Here is a 15870-nt window from a genome sequence, read left to right on the forward strand (position 1 = left end):
TCCACAGACTCATGACTAGATCTGCACGTAACTGTGACAACATAGACCCCAATAAATATACAGGCTAAGCATTGGCCCACACACATGAACCAGACACCTCTGTGCATTTTACCACTGGAAATATGTGAACACGTTCTGTTTGGTCTGCTGGTCCACCACTGCCACAGGAGAGACATGGCTCATTTATATGACTTCAACTGTGGCGTAACATTACAATTGTGTATTATATAAGTGACTACGTGTCACAAACATGGTACCCACATTGTATGATCCTATGCCTGACTCATGGTGGGTTAACAATCAAGTGCCTAGGAAGTAGTATCCAACATTCCAGGACATGTGATGGCTAAGTTTTGGAACATTGACATGAACAAGTTTGGCCATGTATTGCGTCAGTGATGCGTGAACATCCTGTACACCAAGTAGAGGATTATGGTCCACAGTAGTATGATCTGTCACATGGGCCCATACACCGTGATGCCCAATGTGGGTACAATAAGCCTAACTGTATTTTCACAACTGTCATGTCCCATCCAAAATGAGAAATGACCCAAACCCTGATATTGACAGAAATTTTGAAGCATATGCGTCAAAAAAATATGCACATGTGTCTAAAAATGACGCATATGCATCGAAGTATGACGCACAATGCCCTGAAACATCCATTGGCCCTGAGCGGTAATTTCCACACTGTCCCCCCCGGAAATTGGTTAAGTATAACACATATTTAACAATATGGATGCAGGGTTATTTCTTATCATGTGCGTCAAAAAAATGATGCACACACTGTAAGTGGCATTATATTTTGACGCATAACAATAAAAACGCACCACATTTGAGGCAGGAAGTGATGTTGTAGAAGCCTAATTATTCAGCACCCATCCAGGATACAAACGACTGTTAGCCAGCTCTTCTAGGTAAACATAATGAATTTATTAGAGACAGAAAGACATGTACATGGAGGATGCTCGATACTAGTTGTACACGAACAGCCTGATTAAAGGAAGTAATACACAATCTTTTATAGCATTAAACCACAAACATAATTTGACGTTCTATTGGTTCTTAGACATTGACGTATGATTATTTCTACATTATGGCGGAAGGCGGTTTTTTCCTATCACACTATATATAGTAATTTAAAGCATAGACAAGGATTTTACACAAGGTGGCCTACGTGCCTAATATCACATGGTCCATTTTGTGACAGAACTTGAGAACACCACGTACTCTCACTGGTACTTTCCAGAAGGGAGATTGCTTCAGCTAACATGCAATGACAATGATATTTCATGATGGCTGTTCAGAGAGCAAGCCTTGCAACATAATGCGTTCCTAGCAGTAGCGAATTACCTTTGTCGGCCTCTTTACTTAATGATAGGCCTGTGCAGAGATTGTCATTGTGTATCACAGGGGCCACTAGGCCTAGCATACCTAAGAACTGTAAAATGCGATTCCACATTCCGCCCTCTGATACTCAATGACAAATCTAAGGATCATGGTGTATTGCTCTCATTTCTACCTCTTGCTCGTCCCTGTTGTCATCCTTATATCTTTTTATTCGATAATGTATGTGTTTCTGGTCACAGTTTTTTTTTCAAGAGTAGGGCCAGGAAGGATGGACTAACTGGTATGAGCACACATAGCGTTATCAGTGCCACGATCCCTATCACTAGTACCTCTACCAACCAGGTGCCCCAACCCCTGAACCATGCTGCTATTCCATTCAGCATTCCTCCAACGTCTGTCCCATCTGCCACTTTCCCAGCTCCTTCTTCTACCTTTTTTATGTCCTCTATTTCCTTTCTTATATTCCCATTGTTACCCGGTGTATACATGCAGCATTCTTGCTGGATCACTGCACAGACCCCTCCCTCTTTTACCAGGATGGTGTCTAGCCAAGCCTATTCTGGATTACGACTGCCCTCATGTCTGTGAGTTCCTCAGTGATGTTCCCTAAGGCTGCTGCGGTGTTGCTGGCTATCCCTTCCACTAATTCTGCCAATCTGTGAATTTCATATTGTGAGTGTGCTATCCCTAATGGCATCACTATGATCCCCTCTATTGCTATTACCTCATCCACCCACGTTGGTGTCCTCTTCCTGCGCACCCCGCCAAGTGTTCTCTTTTCCCCCTTCTGTAATTCTGTTCTATGCGCCATTTTTGGTAGCACGAATGCTAGGTAGCAGGTACCTTGCCATCCTGCTGGCAATTTCAAAAATGCCGATGTCCCACATATAATAAATATTCCTTTGGGAGGTGTCAGGCCTATGGACAAGCCTGTTGTGTCATTTCTTTTGTAGTCCAGGCTCAATGTTGTATTGCAAATACTATGTCCCACATCAATTCTGTTTTTGTTAGTGTCTGCGTTAGCTCTTGAGTATTTGAAACACCATGGTGCCTTTATTTCTGTATCTATGGCCAGGCATGGTATTCGTTGTTCTGAGCCATGATCCCTTTCAGTGCAACCCTTCCCTCTTTCTGTTGTAAATGCATTCAATAAATTCTCTTCTCCTTTCTTCAGATCTAATCTCCTACACTTCTTTCTTCTCCTTCTATCTTCTTCCTTAAATTTATTTGACACTCTTTCTACCAATTTTTCTTCCATCTCTACTACATAAGGTTCGTCGTCCAAACCATACTCATCCCTTTTTCTCCTCATCACCCATTTTTTTATTTCTCCTATGTTTACTTTTTTCTCTTATTCTCTCCTTTTCCCTTTTCCTTGTTCTCATTTCTTTTAAATTTCCCCCTAACATATTATCTAATATTTTACATGCCACGAATTCTGTTAGGGGCATCTGAGTGTAATTTCTTTTCTCCTGGCTAGTGGTCGGTAGGTGGGTACAGATATAACAATCAGACACATTTGCTAGTTCTTTGTACATTGATACTATTTGCACAAATGTATTGTCCTTATAATCTTCTCCATCTTCTTTCCATTTTGTTTATTTCACCCATTTTGTTTTATCCTCCACCCTCTCATGTTGTTTTGAGTTATTGTTGTTCTCACCACCAGTTGCTCCTTCACCTTGGCCACTTTTGGGGATGTTGTGTTCCTGGTCGATCCATGGAATATGTATGTCGTCTTTAAATACTATCAGGATCGTTGTTATTATTATAGCTGCTACCGGGGTGAGTAATGCTGTTACCACCACGGGCCACTTCTTCTGCTCCTTTTTCTTATGTTGTAATCTGAAATCCATGTCGCCTTATAGGGTGTGGTCAGATGTGGCTAGCACTTGAAACCAGTTCTATTGGTATGTAACCTTTGGTACCTCCTTATTCCTGTAGGAGTGCCACACGAGTAGTCTATTCCTTCGGAATATTTTCGGGGTGAGGTCGAATGCTATTTGACACTTGTAGTTATGCAGAGTATAAAGAGATGAATCCCAACATCCAGTTCTAAGGGAGTTGGGTGCGATAGTCCACTGACCTGAGGGATGGCCCTTTTGTCCTATTTTTGCTGTATTCCTAATTGGAAGAGGCACCTCCCAATGGGGCTACAAGCCGCACCGATCCTAGTGACCGTCCGCTTCCGTAGGACTACTGGGATCTGTACCTCTTGGTGCAAATTGTTCTTGTGGACTTTTAGTATTCTGTTCTTTTATATCCTGATGTCTTTAATACTTAAGTGGGCTCACTTGACTCTCCGACTCCTGTGGAGAGTAGCACGAGCAGTTCTTAAAGAGTATCCTGGTGTCTTGAAGGACCCCCTTGCACCCTCCGACTCCTGTGGGGTTGCAGCACGAGCAGTCCAAAAACAATATTTCTGTGTACTGGGGAACCCTCTTACACTCTCCGACACCAGTGGGAGTGTAGCACAAGCAGTTCCGTCAGTGTTGGCTGGTGGCGCTTGTTGAACGAAGGTTGTACCGCTGTGGTTAAGGTGGCATTACTCTCATCGGCAACTTTTGTTGGCGGCTGGTCGTCCTTTGGTCCAGCTGCTTTCTTGGTGTATGAGGTATGGACCCAGGATGTGATGCCCTCACACTTGACTGTTGTGGCTGTTGTTAACAGGACTTGGTGTGGTCACTTCCACCGTGGTTGAAGGCAGTGATGTCTGGTGTGGCCTTTACCCACACCCAGTCTCCAGGATGCAGTCCGTGTTCCGGTGGTGTACCTTTTTGGTGTAATAGCTGTGGATCCAGGAGGTCAGTCCCTCCTACTTTTCAGGTGACCCAAGCCCAATCTCCCTGTTGGAGATCATGTCCAGGTAGTGTTGTCTAGCCAGGAAGGGCCTGCAGCACCTAATGCTGAAGGTAATACAAACTGCTGTCAAAATGTCTTATCGTATAATAACTTCTCAGCACCAGACATGTTCATAGGCTAGTCAAACAGTATTTCAGTCGGTGCTCACTTTGACAACTTTGTCAAGGGTGCCTCTCTTGACCAATGAAGCAAGTGGTAGTGCATCAATCTAGGACCGCTCAGCAGATGCGCAAAATCTTATAAAGGGACATATCTGACTGGTTTATGGGGTAACTAGTACACTTTTAAACGGAAATCAACACTCAAAAAAGAAAAAACAATTACACTCAGTAACAGTGGAATATTCACACAAAGTATTTCACCAAACAAATGGTGATCCAAAGGTCAGGAGAAAACACATGTTACACTGGTATACAGCCAGTATTTTTGGAACACAGCATTGTATCCTATTATTCTATTTCAACACACAGAATATCTGCATCGATGCTGGAAGGGTTGGGACTTTGCAGGCATCACCGCCATCAGAAGTCACTTCCCCTTTCGCGTACAAGTGTGATGTTCTGAAATGCAGATGTTCCTTTAAGATATTATATTTATTTTATTTATTTATATTTAGCACCCTCATCATCAGAAGTATATTACTAATAGCTGTATTCCAGTACTACATAGCACATCCTAAGGTAGTAATAACTCTATCCTAATATAGGTATGTTCAATACCCACAATCATTTTGGAGAATATTTAGTTGCAATCTACCAACACATGACAATCCATGTCACTGTGCAGATTAAGATGTACCACGGAAGTCTCCCATTAATTATGAAAACATAAAACGTAACATAGACAGACGGATGCAGAAACCACATCTTCTCGTCCATGTTCTGAAACCTAGGAAAAAACATGGATAGAAAAATACTCCTCCTGCCGCCAATTATATGCACATATATATACGTAGATACATACATCCTGCGTCCAGGGTGTATATAAAAAAATCCTATAAACTTTAAAATTAACTGTAACATTCAGCTGTACATTTATTTATTTTACACTTCTACTTTGTCTGTCATGGTGACATATCGCAACAATCCGTGGCATTGCCCTTGGAGCCATGCCCAGAGTCTGTGGTTTTCAGAAATGGGGAAGGTAATCTTAACTGCCACAATTAATACAGGGACCTCGCAGATAAATGCATAAAATAAAATACAATAAAAATAAAACACATTTGTGACAAATGTGTTGCATTTTTATTTATTCATTGCCATTTTGATACCTTGGTTGCACTCACATGACTTCAACATACTACATATACTGCAGATGTTTAAACATCCACTTGTGTTATTTTCTTTTAGCCTCTTATTAAGTGAAATCAATTAGTCACTAACACGTCATGTGTCATTATTATTACTGCACTAATATGTTTATTTTAAATATCAATACACCCTAGTAGAAGTTTGTTATCACATAACTAACTCACTCTACACCCCAACAAGAACCCACATTTTTATATATCTATTATTTCCTGATATTACTTACAATTCAGCACATAGCAACTTTTCTGTTAATTTCTATATCTCTTCCATCATTGAACATGACTACATTATTAGTACATACTCAATAGAGCTATGAAGAAATACACAACCAGGGGTATGGAATTACCGTAAACAAATGCCCAGCACAATTCTTCCAGAATGCTCTCTCATCAGATGCAAATATCTGCAGAAGCTTGAAAGCAAAATTTGCTATTCTTTGCTTTCAAAATATCTTCACAAACAATGTAACTAGGAAAGAAACATCCTGCTAAACTACCATGATATTTTAGGTGTCATTTCTTTGAAGCATCATTTAGTAAAATGTGCGAATGCAAGGTGGTATTTCCAAAATTTATAATCATAACGGAAAAATCAATGTAACCTTTTCAGCAAAGTTACACATTGCCACAGTAGTTCCTGGCATGAACAAAACTACTTTGTGCCAAAATTACTTTGTGCCAATATCCTTCGTATGGAAGAGCAGAATGGTGTCACTACCACTGAAGCCAGTCAATAAACAGAGAGACAGAATTCAAATAACAAAAGGTCTGTGATAACCAGTTTGTGGCAGAACTCTGAAAGAAAATTACAAAGTGCACCCATGGTATCTGTTCCTACATTAGTGCACATTTACAGCTTTTATGCATGAGCTAGCATTTAACGAGGCAGACCAGGAAATTGGACTCCTAGACAATATTTGTGAACATCATTTTAGCAGGAGAAAATATGCATGTGTTTTTACAGGACAAGTAGACTGATGACACAAACTGTCCCATGGACAAGTAGACATTTTTTTAAATTCCACACTCCTGACAACATATTGTTAGCTGCTGCAAATGAATCCTCTGTTCCCGCAAGACTAAATTTGTTCACTGTAAGAATTTTGGCAACCTTTGCATGGGTCAAATATTTTTCAATGTAATCCCTACATAAGAAAGTTCTTATTTGTTGTACACCTGTGGTTCCTACCCTTTTTACTCCAGGGGACCACCAGTGAAACATTACTGGAAGCCAGGGCCCCCAAGCAATTTGCACAATTTAAATTTTAAACATGAAATAATTCTTTTATATTGAAAAAATATGCAAAAATCTAAACATTTTATTGGGAATGTTGGTGCTGCATCTCAGCGACTAACTTTTCAATCTTTAGTCTCATTTAGGAAAGGTGAATCCTTCGGGCAATTTCTTTAATTATTTCCGGGGCTATTTCTGTTATTATTTTTAGGTACATAAGATCTAAGAAAGCTTTTCTACATAAATATGTGGTGGGGAAAGGAAGTAAACCATAAGTGCCTCTCTTCTTTCCCTATCCTTTTTGGCACATGTAATTAATTTTTATTATAGCATCTCTCATACCAATGTAGGTGTTGGAGCACTTTACAGGGGAGTACAAGGTGTATGATTCACATGGCATCCACACTGGTAGGCATTTTGCTAAGAGTGCTTGGTCTGGAGAAGCACAAACTCAGCATTCAGAACACTACACAGTCGTTAGCGTTGTCTTTAATAATAAGAATGTATTTCTACACAGGCAAATCCTTTTTTTTTTTTTTTTCTTTTGAGCAGCATAAGGAAAATGAAAGACTGGCAAAAAACATCTTTCTAATTTGTGCTATGCAGTTGGAAGCAGCTCCTTAATTGCAGTTCATAGCTCACTATGCTAGATTACGAGTATGAACTGTACAGTAACTAAAGAATCACTGTGACAAAAGCAGTAACCCACTGTGCCATCCACATAAAATACTGTTCTTTGCATGATACACATCCTTTGCAACCGGCATATTAACCATCTGCACTACCTTTCAGTTCTAAACTGTCACTGTCCAAAACTCTCATTCCTCCCCAGCAGGTACATTAATCACTGGAGTTATCTTGACTCTTTTATTTTCGCTGTACAATGATCTTTGCAGTGCTTTTAAACCTGCTGAAGAAAGGAAGTAATAAATATAAAAACACTCACACATATCTTTCTGTAGAGGCACCAGCTAGAGAAGTGACTTCCTCCCAGCCAGGCCTGGGCACCCCCTGGGAATGTGTCACGGACCCCAGTGGGTCCACGGACTATAGGTTGGGAACCACTGTTGTACACTATCCACAGCTGTACAGTGAAATGCTCCCCTGAGGATCTTAACTTAAGTAATAAAGTCAGAAGCTTGTGTCTTATTACGTGTGATAACTTAACAATTGAACTTCAATTTTCTACAGTGTGTAAGCATGTTACACCCATCCCTTGTCTACTTGCAAACCTTTCCCATACTTAGTCTAGTGCCAAATGATAGTGTAGTAATTGGAGTAGTGGTCATATATTTCAGGCCAATGTATCACTTTCGTACAATCCTCCCACAAATCTCATGGTACAATAATGCTAAACAATGTATCCAGATCCTTCCAAAGCAGGCCTTCCTATGGCTATTATTCTGTTTAACTCTGTACATTTTTATGTATGTCGAGAGACTGTGGCGGTCATTCTGACCCTGGCGGTGAAAACCGCCAGGGCCGGGGACCGCGGGAGCACCGCCAACAGGCTGGCGGTGCTCCCTTGGGCATTCTGACCGCGGCGGTTCAGCCGCGGTCAAAAAGGGAAAACCGGCGGTGTACCGCCGGTTTTCCGCTGCCCAGGGTAATCCTCAGCTGCGCCGGCATGGGGATTCCGACCCCCATACCGCCATCCTGTTCCTGGCGGTTTTGGCCGCCAGGAACAGGATGGCGGTATGGGGTGTCGTGGGGCCCCTGGGGGCCCCTGCAGTGCCCATGCCAATGGCATGGGCACTGCAGGGGCCCCCGTAAGAGGGCCCCACCAAGATTTTCAGTGTCTGCCATGCAGACACTGAAAATCGCGACGGGTGCTACTGCACCCGTCGCACACCTTCCACTCCGCCGGCTCCTTTCGGAGCCGGCATCCCCGTGGAAGGGTGTTTCCCGCTGGGCTGGCAGGCGGCCTTCTGGCGGTCGCCCGCCCGCCCAGCGGGAAACCCAGAATACCCGCAGCGGTCTTTTGACCGCGCAGCGGTATTCTGGCGGTTCCCGTTTGGCTGGCGGCGCCCGCCGCCAGCCAAAGTTGGAATCACCCCCTGTGTCTTGTGATCTACAGCTGTGCGTTTGTATTGCTGAGTACCTCCTTCCACATCTTGATGTTATGGATTGTGTGATGTGCATACGTGGACATATCCCATAGTAAATTGTGTGATCCCTCACGCCCCCTGCCAATACACCTTTCCTTTCATTTGATATCTGTTCGTACTTCTGTTAATGTTTTCTAATGGCGTTAGCCACTTCCTCTTTACCCTGGCTATGGAATAACTGTCTAATTCTTTCACAAGGTCTCTTACATTTTGCTTTTATTTTTCACTTCCTCATCCATCAAACGCCATGCCACGGTGCGGCTTTCACGTTCCGTCTCTGCCTGTTGTTGTAGAGGCAGCTCGGAGTGTTTGGTCCCTGTTGTGGTGCCATCAGGCTGTAGTGTATTTCCCAAATGTCCTCAAGCAAAATCGATGTTTTGTTCCCGTGACTGTGCACTCACCACAGGAAGAGAGCTTGACAAGCCCCTATTATCTCTATTTTTTTTTGTCCTCCAATCTTCCCTGCCCTTGTCAACCCCACCACCATGTGGAGGAAACCATTCTTCAGTACATGCATTTTTTATTTTGAGATTATCCTCCACATACAGGACAGCCCCACATTCAAGGGACATCCCATATGCTATTAGTATGTAGGCGGCATTGTAAAGCAAAACACATGTCCGCAAAGCCACAGAAACAATACTGTCAGTTTCCTTGTAAAGTCAAAGTCTAAGTACAGTAGTGCATGTAGGCCTTCTTTCGCCGCTATTTGGTATGCTGCACTGTCCTTAGGGGGCTAGGTTGATGTGTCTCTAGTTTGCCTTTACTAAGAGGGTTGGCCATGATTGTCTTACCCTAGCCCTTTGTTACATAACACAAAGACAATTACAATCGCTCCAGAAAACAGTAGGATGTCGGTGTGTTCTTTACACCGCTCATACCCCGTGACACAGAAGGGATAACAATGGGTGCATTCACATACGGAGCTTCTCTCTGCCAACAGCAATCATTTATTAGTAAAAGCAGGAAGCCGGTCTGCATTCATGCCACAACTCACACAGCCATGTCTACCTTAGCGCACACAAGGTTTGAAATCAGACAGTACCCAAGGTGCTAGTGATGGCGTCCACACTGGCGTCCTTTGGGGCGAATCAAGAGATGACAGAATAGTCAGGAGGAAAAGGTAAGAATATCACACCCTTGCTTTCCTGCCCTGGGGCAGGGTGCAGCTGTATGATATTGGAAACTGGACCAGTTCCGTGGCCAGTGACACACAGATAATGCAATAGCGGTGAACAACACAGGCAAGCACATGTGACGGCAGAACCATAGACAAGGGTCACAGTACAACTTGCCCTGCGGGGTGATCCAAGCAACAGTATTGTGAAGAAGAGAGTCATGGTTATAAAGACCCCCACCATTTTTGCAATATATGAAAGAAAGAAATATATATATATGTATGAGATGGAATATGCCCTAATACCCTAATGAGAAAAGGCCTAACCTCCTACCTAAAGGAGAGCTGGGTTTGCTAAACCTAATCTGCCAAAGCCGTGTCCATGAGAGGAGCCCCCAACCCTCGTTACCTTGGAATGAGGTCTCTATCTCAGACTCCGAGTACAACAGAGGAAGAAATGCCCTTGGCATGCCTCTGGAGACAGAGAACAAATGCTATGAGAAAGAAGAGCAGGCTAAGGGGTATGGTATATATATATATATTAACCATGAATGCATAACCACTCTATGCAGGAAACATATTAATGAAACACCCCAGTTACCTCCCTGTTTTGCAATATTTACACCGAACATACAGTAGAGCAAACAGCGAGAGCAGGACCACGAAGCAATAGATACTCACGACAGCCCCAGCCTCCGTCGCAGGAGGGGCCCTGGCCAATGGGTCAGTTGTCACCCCAACCAAAACAGGAGCCGGGCTGAAGGGAGCTATCCGCTGAACGAGACCGCAATTCTTCACCAAATGTAGAAGCCTAATTATTCAGCACCCATCCAGGATATAAACGACCGTTAGCCAGCTCTTCTAGGTAAACATAATGAATTTATTAGAGACAGAAAGACATGTACATGGAGGATGCTCGGTACTAGTTGTACACGAACAGCCTGATTAAAGGAAGTAATACACGATCTTTTATAGCATTAAACCACAAACATAATTTGACGTTCTATTGGTTCTTAGACATTGACGTATGATTATTTCTACATTATGGCGGAAGGTGGTTCTTTCCTATCACACCCTATCTAGTAATTTAAAGCATAGACAAGGATTTCACACAAGGTGGCCTACGTGCCTAATATCACATGGTCCATCTTGTGAAAGAACTTGAGAACACCACGTACTCAGACTGGTACTTTTCAGAAAGGAGATCGCTTTAGCTAACATGCAATGACGATGATATTTCATGATGGCTGTTAAGAGAGCAAGCCTTGCAACATAATGCGTTCCTAGCAGTAGAAAATTACATTTGTAGGCCTCTTTACTTAATGACAGGCCTGTGCAGAGATTGTCATTGTGTATCACAGGGGCCACTAGGCCTAGCATACCTAAGAACTGTAAAATGAGATTCCACAATGTAATAGGATATCCTGTTTACAGAATTGGTACAGTGGGTGTACTTTTACTTTCACTTTGCAGTCTGTGATATTTCCTGACTGTGTGGCTGTGTATAGACCTATCTCTTTGTGCATTTTGTGATTTTGTTTCCAGTGTGGTCTTTAAATTGTCGTTTTGTGTATAATAACTGTCTGTGGTATCCTGTCTGAGTGTTTTTGTGGTCAGTTGTGTTGTCAACATTTGTCTTTGTTGTGTTGGGAGTCTGTTGTGGTTAGTGGTAGTTTGGGTATAGTAGGGCTATGTTTGTAGTTTTTTGCATTTTCCTGTCCTACGTTCCCTCTATTCTCCTTTGTTCCCCTTTATCCCCTCTTTATTTTTGGTACTATAATGTTGGGTAGGCCTCGTCTTGTGGGGTTTATTTGGCTGGTGTGCCACTTCCTAGCCCTGATGATAGAGGCAGGTGGTCATGTGATCCAAGGCTATCACACAGAGGCAAGGAGGCTCCGGTGGGCAAAGGCGTTGTACCATCTGCAGAGAATATACAACACCGCAAAATGACCACCAACTGAAGCACCGCTGGGCTGACGTTGTTGCCAGGGAGCAAGATCTGCTGGACCACCTGTTTAAATGCTCTTTAGTGACAGAAGCTGAATTGTTCATATTCTGCCGGCAATGTTTTTGAATATGTGGAATGCTAGTGAAACATACAGGGCCATATTTCTACTTTATTAGCACCGCAATTGCGACCTGTTTTAAAGCAAGAGTGGCGCAAACTTACAAAAGTTTGCGCCGCCTTCTTTGTCAAACAGCAACACAAATGCAGGGCAAATTAGGTATAGATATGAGTCACAGTTGCCTGTGAGGTATACAACTTTCCTACACATTACTGTAATTTGTTGATGCAACAGATAGACTAACTTTCTAAACACAACAGGAGCCTGAAAATTAGTGCTGGCTTCACGTCAATTGATGATGGCAATGTGGCTCAAACATATGTTTCAGGTGTGGTTGGTGAGTGTATCAGGAAACATATATTGGAAATCCAGATTTTTTTCATAAATATTGTGTCCCTCCATTGTTTTCGGATACATGTCTGAACTGGATTCTGACTGTGCCACTTTTCAATTGGGATGGCTGGCAAAAGGTATGCACACAGGTTCATATCTCTATGGTTGGTGCAACTCACCATAGCTGTGGCACATAAAATGAAGAAAATTATACAAATTGAGGGCTGACAACTGTCCCTGGCCCTCTGTACATTGTACCTGTGTGTCTAAATTGGTCTTAGTCACAATGTCTGGGTGACTAGTATTGCAGTCCTCACGGAAAGTGGTTTTGGATGTCTCTCATGGATACACATGATGAGAGGAATACACTCCATGATTTTGTCTGCTCACCAATGAAGGAACATGTTTGCCAACACATGCTAGTTAGGGCCACTGCATGTGTGCGGATATGTGTGTATCACTCACTGGAGTCCCCGGGTCTGTACATGTGTGCATTGGTATGTAGGATGCAGTATCATCATGTCTGAGAGGCTTTACTTTCTAAGTTAACTCCTTAAATGCGGGCGACGGCCACTGGCCGACGCCCGCACTACCTCCCTGGTGCGGGTCACGACCAGTGGCCGACACCAGGGAGGGTGTTAATAAATCCTCGGGTGCTTTGCACCCGAGGATTTTTTTTTTTTTCTTTTCCCGGGAGACACGGAAGCTTCCCTGTCTCTCCCCCACCCCCCACCCGCCCCTTTGTGACGTCAGCGCGCCGCGAGGTGCGCTGACGTTACAAAGGTGTTTTCCCCATCGAAGCAGGAAGCAGCCTTGCTGTCGCTTCCTGCTTCGATGGGGAAAACGGCCTTCCCCACGTTCGGGAAGGCCTCGTAAGAAAGGGGAGAGTCTCCCCATTCTTACGAGGCCTTCTGAAAGTGTTTCCTGGCCCCCGATCGCAGCACAGCTGCGATAGGGGGCCAGGAAACACCACTAGACGCCAGGGATTTCACTTGGGGGTGTCGGCCCCCTCTGAAAACGGGCCTCCCGCCCTATGGGGGCATATTTTTTATTTAAAAAAAGGTAGGTGCCCCCTGGGGGGGGGGGATTTTTTTTTTTTTCAAAATATAAAATACAAAAATAAAATAAAAGGACAGGGGGTCGCCCGTGAGCAGGGCGACCCCCTGTGGGGGCAATATTTTTTTTAGATGTTGTTGGGTTTCCCTGGGGGCCATTTTGGCCCCCAAGGAAACCATACAACAACTAAAAAAAATAGATCTATACATAGATCTATATATATATATATATATATATCTATGTAGATAGATATATCTATGTACATGGATATATCTATAGATATATCTATTTAGATAGATATATATATAGAGGTAGATCTATATACATCAATCAATCAAAGAGATTTATAAAGCGCGCTACTCACCTGTGAGGGTCTCAAGGCGCTGGGGGGGATGGGGGAGGGAAAGGGGCTGGGAGGTTCACTGTTCGAAAAGCCAGGTTTTGAGGCCCTTCCTGAAAAGAAGTAGGTTTTGGGTCTTGCGAAGGTGGGTTGGGAGGGCGTTCCAGGTTTTGGGTGCAAGGTAGGAGAAGGATCTGCCCCCGGTGGTGGTGTGTTTGATGCGGGGGACAGGGGCGAGAGAGAGGTCAGCTGAGCGGACGTTTCGTGTGGGGGTGTGGAAGGTGACTCTCATTGAGGTAGGCAGGGCCTGTGTTGTGGAGTGATTTGTGTGCGAGGATGAGGATCTTGAAGGTGATCCTTTTGTCAATGGGGAGCCAGTGGAGGGATCTGAGGTGTGGAGAGATGTGTTCGTGTCGGGGGAGGTCGAGGATGAGTCGTGCTGCTGAGTTCTGGATGCGTGTAGTTTGCGCTTGAGTTTTAGAGTGGTGCCGGCGTAGAGGGCGTTTCCGTAATCAAGCCTGCTGCTGATGAGTGCGTGAGTGACAGTTTTTCTGGTCTCTGTGGGGATCCATTTGAATGTTTTTTTCAGTATACGGAGTGTGTTGAAGCATGAGGAGGTGAGAGCGTTGATTTGTTGGGTCATCAAGAGGGAGGAGTCTAGGATGATGCTGAGGTTGTGTGCGTGGTTGGCGGGGGTGGGTGCAGGGCCTAGCGTGGTGGGCCACCATGAGGGGTCCCAGGTGTTTTTGTGTGGGCCAAAGAGGATTATTTCGGTTTTGCTTCAGTTGAGTTCCAGGTGGTTGGCTGTCATATATATATCACTTTTGTCAATATGTGTGTGGTTTCCCTGGGGGGAAAAGGCAGTTTTAGTGCCATAAAGAAGCGCAGAAGATTTATATGCCTACTGCAAAGAGCAAATCTGTATTTTTTGTAAATAGCTGAGTACATTAGTAAAGTCAGCCATTACCTGCGCTATAATACCAATGAAATGTATGTGCGGGGTGGAGGGCGGCTATGGAGAGATGAAGGGTACTTTTGCTGGGTGGTAATGAGGGAATCCGAGGAGGAGGGAGTGGGAGCACCAATAATGATTGTTGGACTGGGCGCAGGAGGTGCTAAAGACTGTGACGAATGGTATGTGACAAGGTGTTTTTTGAGTGTCTTGAAAGTACGTGCTGATTGAGGGAAGAAACGCAGGTAAGGTGGCCTCTACTGTTGCACGTATCTCACACACACCATCGATTTTGTGACTGTCTACGTAGGCTAGTGTTTTAGAGCAACAGTTTAGCCAATAGCAGAGATGGCATCTTGATGGATGACTGCTGCCTGCACTCGGGTTATAGAGGACCGCTCTGACATAGGATCAGAGACTGAGACATCAGATACTGGACAGCATCTGAGGGATAGGACAATGGCGCAGACTCTGGGAGTGATTTTTCAGTCAGAGGAGTCCCATTCGATAACTCCTCTTCCAGTACATTATGAGGGAGGTGATGAGGACAGTCCTGCTTTCCCTTCGCAAGCTGTTCGTGCAACTGGGTAATAGTGGGTTAGGCCAACCCAGAGAGCAGGTGAATGCGGCGGCAAGCAGAGAGAGAGAGAGTGGTCTCTTGGGAGCTCCCCAATTTAGTTCAGCCCCAAATTCCACCACCCAAATCATATTGTGGAGACATCAAAATTATCTATGGCAAAACAAACTGGTTTTGTAAGGCAGGCACCTGTGTTTTTGGTCCTGGATTCGGCGGCCATATAGAGAAACACACTAAACCCACACATTTCTGGAAACTAGACATTCGGGGGAGTCCACAGAGGTGTGACATGTGTGGATTCCCCATAGTTTTCTTACCCAGAATACCCTGCAAAGCTGAAATGTTGAAAAAAAACTCAGTTTTTTTGCATTTCTGTCACACAAACTACAGGAATATGCTGGGATCAACAACATTCCTACCACCCAGTGACTCCTCACCTGTCCTGATAAAAACACTACCCCACTTGAGTGCCTACACCTAGTGCCTGTGTCAGGAATGGATCACCCCAGGGTCAACAGCTGCCTCACGTAAGGACCAACATTGACCGTTGTGTGATCTATTCCTGT

The sequence above is a fragment of the Pleurodeles waltl genome, chromosome 5 (assembly GCF_031143425.1).
Source record: "Pleurodeles waltl isolate 20211129_DDA chromosome 5, aPleWal1.hap1.20221129, whole genome shotgun sequence".
In the NCBI taxonomy this organism is placed as follows: Eukaryota; Metazoa; Chordata; class Amphibia; order Caudata; family Salamandridae; genus Pleurodeles; species Pleurodeles waltl.